The following is a 5,483-nucleotide window of genomic DNA, read 5'->3' on the forward strand; positions in this document are numbered from 1 at the left end:
TCCTGCGTCCGTGGTTGTGCTCCCAAAGCAAAGTCATCAAGATTCATGCATCCGTGGGGATGTTTTCAGGCTGTATCCCCGCCTAAATACTGTCAAGAAACAACGCCGTCTCCTGCTTATCCCTTGCCACTTTAATTGTGGGGCACGTCACGTGGGAGCCCGAGGGATGGCTGGCTAAATTGAGTTGCAATTTAGCGGCTGTCTAAACTACCAGTGCGAGGTAGATAAGCGTAGCCATCAGCACCTCTCTCCTTGATGTTATCCATTGACTGAATAAGCTAAATTCTCTTGGAGTCAGCCTTAGCATTGCCAAAAGGGATGGGGAAGCTCTTAGAGGGGTGGCAAAAACCATAGGATTATTGTTGGAAAATATTTCTCTAAGAGGAAAATACTGCTCCTCGCTGAAATCGGGCGTTATACCGTGAGAAATGCCAGCGAAGGTGATGAGCTTTGTCGGGTGCAAGATGCTGTTTAGGGCAAATCTGAATATTACAGCTGGCCTGAAGTGATTCCTGCTTGCTGCAGTGCTTAACATTTGATTCCCTTTCATTGCTTTGCACACATGAAGCTAAATTCAGAGCTGTAAGCCACGGGCAAAGCCGTTGAGTCCAGCAAAACCCAACTGGGAAGCAACTGGGAGCAGTCCGCAGCCCCCAGGAGCCGGGCTGGTGTTCGGCACGGATGGCTGCTCCTCTTGCGTTTGGACTGGGAGTTGTCTCCACAGGGTCCCGCGAGGGCTCACTCTCCCCCTTGGGTAGTGTTCCATGATGTAGCAGGAAAAAACATGTGGGATTAGACATACTCCCTCCGTACCAGGGGTGCAGTTCAGCAGCACAACGTGGGTTGTCACCCAGGTACCTGGTCTTACACCTACGGTTGCAGAATTCGCCGTCAGTCTTCCCGGACAACAAACCACAGATGATTTTTCTACATCCTTCCCATCAAAACAGCATCTGAATGTCCCTAATACATCTCCATAAAAATCTTCACAGTTGTTCTAGCAAACAGCCTGGAGTGCTGTGGTCTTTTATGAGTATTAATTATGTTAAGCAAAGCAAATCTCACGATTACGTTGTCTGTGGGGGCAGCAAACTTCTCCCATCAGTCTCCCTGAGCAAGGAGAGGGTGATTTTATCGCAGACATGGTTTAAGATGCTTTTACAAAGACCAGGATGACAACCCTTGCCCAAAGCAGGTTCTTGTTCCTGCTGCTATTATCATAAGTAACTTCCTTGATGTGCTTGACATGTCATCAGATGTTTCTGAGCAGCATCTTCCTTCAAACAGTAATAAAAAAACCCATGTTGCTGTGCTGTTTTGTCTCATTCTTTGTGATTTTTTTTTTTTTTACATCAGTTTGGCAGATCCTGGTCTCAGCCTGCTCCTCTGAGCAGCACAAAGCCCCAGCGGGAAAAGCTCGGGACAGTCCCCAGCAGCATGGGTTTGGATTTTGCTTTTGAAATGTCGGGAGCTTGATCTAAGGGATGGGAAAAAAGGAAATATTAGAGAAGTCAAAGGAGTCAGGTGAGCTTTGCTGCAGAGCAGAGCCTTGGTTTCCTGTGGCCTTACAGGCTGCAGCACATTCCAAAGCATCCCCAGGTGCTGGATGTTATCGTTGGCTCTGGATTAGCTACTGGCTCCATAAAAGCCAAGGTTGCCAGAGACCTCCTAGCTGATTTGTGCTGGTGCCTGGAAAATGCCATTTGTTTGGGGCAGGTTTTCAACTAAATTTCAGCAGCGTCCCTCTCCGGGTGCCTCTTTCTCATGCCTCGGCCACAGGTGCGATGCTCATTGCCTCTCATTTTGGACCAACAGGATCTACTTTTCCAGTATAAAGGTGGGAGAAGTTTAGATGGGGAAAAAAGGGGGCCTGGCTGACTGTGGTTGTGCTGGAAAATTAGATTTCAGTGAGAATTTAAGTTGAATGAAAGAAATGGAGTGTGGAAATCTTGCCTTCTGTTAGAAGTCCACATTTTTATAAAGGGGGGAATAGCAGGAGGGAAGAGAGGATGCAAAAAAAAAAAAAATCTTCCATCCAGCCTGCTGTGATGTCCAAAAGGAAATGTTTCACTTTTTGGCAGTGCAGAGGGGGCTGTTTTGGGAGTGTTCTGAGGGAAAAAGAAGGGTCCAGAGCAGTAGCAGCATTGCCCTAAATTAAAGGTACTAAGGGCTGCCAAAAGAGATGGATGTCCCCAAACGGCAGCACAACGTCTCGTAGGAGGGAGGTGTCAGTAAAGCCCAAAGCCAGGTTTTCAGCCGTTTTGCTAAAAGCCAAGCGAAAGGGAAACAAACCCACAGTCCCTATAATTTAGCCAAAATAGCTGTTATTTTTCCTCTTCCCCTCTACCAGCCCCTTTGGTGGGTGGCAGCACCCCGAGGATTTTTCCATTAGATGTGGAGGCGTTTGCCAGGTTCTTCCAGGCGTGATAGATGCCAGAGATCAGAAGGGCAGGTTGTTAGTGTCTAATTACTGTTTTGCTGAGCTGCCCTGTGTCCTTGGCTGGGGCAGGGACATTGTTGCTCTGGTGCTGTCCCCAAAATGGGTCATCCCCTCACTGCTGGGGACCTCAAAGGCACGGGAGATGCTGTTAGTACATCCCCCTCGTCCCTCTCCTCTTTATGTCTTGCTGTCTGCTTTCTGCTTCTCAGCTCTGGGATAGGGATGTTAATGAGGGGTGTTTCATGGTTTATTTTTTCCAAATGACCCCCCTGGGGATACCCAAGAGGAAGAAGAGACCTGGGAATGCTGGGAGGAGGAGGAAGGGCAGCTGTGGCTGTGATGAAGCAGCTATGGGATGGATAGATAAGCAGGATGCAATGAAAAATAAGCTTTTCTCCAGTTTGCGGTTCCTCATCCACCAGTCCCAACTCGCTCGCCCTCAGCTGGCTGGGACCCTGATCTGTGCTCTGCCCCTATGGTGTTTCAGCACAGGGATGCAGCCAAAACCCTGTTTTGGCACGGGGTCCCCAAAACCCAGGCTGCGCGGCGAAGCTTGGCTCACCTGCCCGTGAGGAAACACCCCGACTCCCATCGCCGCCGGCCTCCTGCGTGTTTTCGGCCACGTTGAACGGGCCGGTGGGGCTATAAATCCACCATCGTTGTGCACCCGGAGAAGGCTGTGTCTGGAGGTGTGTGTGGGTGTCGAGGCAGTATTGGCCTCTCAAATGAGATGATTAACAGGCAGCTGCAGGGCAACAAGAGAAAACAATCTTCCCCTCTCCTGGCTGCCCTAGGCTCCAGAGGAAGCATTTGCTTTAATTTTTAATGGAAAGGGGTTTTTACTCTGGGAGTGTGGAGCAGATGGTTGTGTGGAGGCTGCCCATCCTGGATGCCCCCGACATGGCAGGCAATCAGAGCATCCCCTTAAAGAGGGACCGACTTTGACTGCGAATACAGCCAGCTACAATTAATGCCATGGCATTTGAACCCCGGACTTTCAGCGGCAGCAAGTGAGCAGACCCGATGGCGAAGCCCACGCTGGGTGTCATCACACTCCGCCACCCACCAGACTTGATGAAGCAGAGGATTAAAGTCTGTGATGAAGAGCGCAGGCAGCGGTGCAGCCAGCACAGGGACCCAAAAGCCGTGGGCAGAAGTGACAACTTCAGTGGGTCGCCAGAGAAATGCCACAGTTGGGGTCGCAGCCTTTCCAACCGGGACCGTGTCTGCCAGAGACATGCCAACTGCAGAAATCTTCAGCCCACGACCAAAACGGGTCATGGCCTTTTCCACCAGGCGCACGTAAAGAAACAGACATATAGATATGTGTGCTTATGGGGAGTTTTTGGCTTTTCTGTCCTTGGCTGGCCGCTCCTGGATTTGAAGTTCCTTGCACCTTGGAATGGCTGAGGTTGGAGGGGACCTTTGGAAGTTGTCCAGCCCAGAGCAGATTAAAACCATCCTCACGCCCAGTGCACTGCTCCTCAACTGCTCACAGGCTAGCATTGCTCAACAAGTGATGCTGAATTTCCTTGTTTGGAGCTATTCTCAGCGTCCTGACGGACTCGCGTGCTGGCCAGGCACAGGAGGAGGCATCATACCCTTTCGCAGAGGGACTCAGACCTTCCCAGCACCACAGTCTGCCTCCCCTGTTCCTGCCTGTCAGCCCTGGGGTACACTCCATCACCCCAAGTTCTGCTACAGGAGCCATCAGACCCATCTTTCTGTTGTGGCCTCGTTGAGATGGATGTGAAAAGTTGCTGTTAAAGCTGATAGGAGTGTGACGAGGCCTTTAGTAAAGGTGGGAGGTCACTTGAACAGCATTCAGGCACCGTTTGGCTCAGCAGCGACCTGAATTGCCTACACCTGGTTAAACCCAGCCCTGTCAAACTCGCGGCCTGTTGAGCTTAAACACAGGGTTGTGAGGAGCATCTTCATAAAGTTAGGGCACTCATAAATCAGCCAGATGAACCCAATAGTTCCCTGAGACTGTAAAACATGAGACCCCGGCACTGGGTTGGCTACAGCTCAGCCAACGCCATCGGGACCCTATTTTCCCTTTCAGACAGCCTTAAGCCCTGTGTTAAGCGCGAAGGACTTGCCTGTGATTTCATGCCTGTACAATCTCATCTTCTGAATGCACCTCATGCACTGGAGGCAGATTAAAACCAGTGGCCAGCCAAGGGGTGACATTTGGGAGCAGCACTCGAGCCATGAGACACTTTTCAAGTGTCTTCACGCTTCCCTCACGCCACCAATGTGACCGCCCTGGTTTTTTGCCCGTGTTCGGCTGGCTCTGACATTAATTCCCAGTGCTGACTGGTGCAGGAGCGAGGAGGGGGAGGAGAGGGTTTGCAGAGGGACAGCCGGGCAGCGGGTATGCACCAGGCTCTTATGAGAAGGAGCAAAATCAGATTTTTGCTGACTGATGGCTCAGCTTTGATATTTTGTAATAAAGACGCCAGAAAAATTGCCGAGAATGAACAGATTAAAGGAAAGTGAGAAGAAGCGTGAGAAAAACCAGAAAGCTTATTTGGGAGGTGAATTGTTCATTTGATGCTATAAATCATTTGTGGTTAACAGGCCGAAGCTGGGGGGGGTGGGGTGGTCACTGGGGTTACTGGGCGTTCGGGAGCAGCTGCCACGGTCCTGGGGGTTGATTCGGCTCCAGTCCTGCAGCTCGGCAGAAGCTGACCGGGCTAGAGGAGGCTGAACTGTGTCCTGATGCTTGTCCTCCTGGTCTCGTCCATCTCGCAGGCATTTTTAGGAGAAAGCAATACTGAATTAGTAGCAGCGGAGTAGAAGCAGCCGGGTGCATCGCTGGGGCATCCGATGCCATTCGTACTGGTGGTTGGGTACAGCAACAGGAGGAGGAAAGTTTCAAGACCTTTTTTTTGACCTTTGGTGTCTGAGGGCAGCCAAAACGAAAATGAGACAAGTGGTCAGCGTGGGGCGAGGGCTTGGCACTGAGCAGGCTGGGAGCTTGGCTGATTTCAGCAGCGGGGGCATTGCAGCCGGCACACAGCGAGGGGCTGGGGGCGGG

At 51.2% G+C, this 5,483-nt stretch overlaps 1 protein-coding gene across 1 annotated transcript in view; it reads left to right on the forward strand.

Moving 5' to 3' along the window:
- The window catches only part of VWC2L (von Willebrand factor C domain containing protein 2-like), a 49,185-nt gene that overhangs the window by 43,383 nt on the left and 319 nt on the right, over positions 1-5,483 (forward strand). The window lies entirely within an intron of this gene.

Source organism: Eurypyga helias, unplaced genomic scaffold, assembly GCF_000690775.1.
Source record: "Eurypyga helias isolate BGI_N326 unplaced genomic scaffold, ASM69077v1 scaffold18032, whole genome shotgun sequence".
In the NCBI taxonomy this organism is placed as follows: domain Eukaryota; kingdom Metazoa; phylum Chordata; class Aves; order Eurypygiformes; family Eurypygidae; genus Eurypyga; species Eurypyga helias.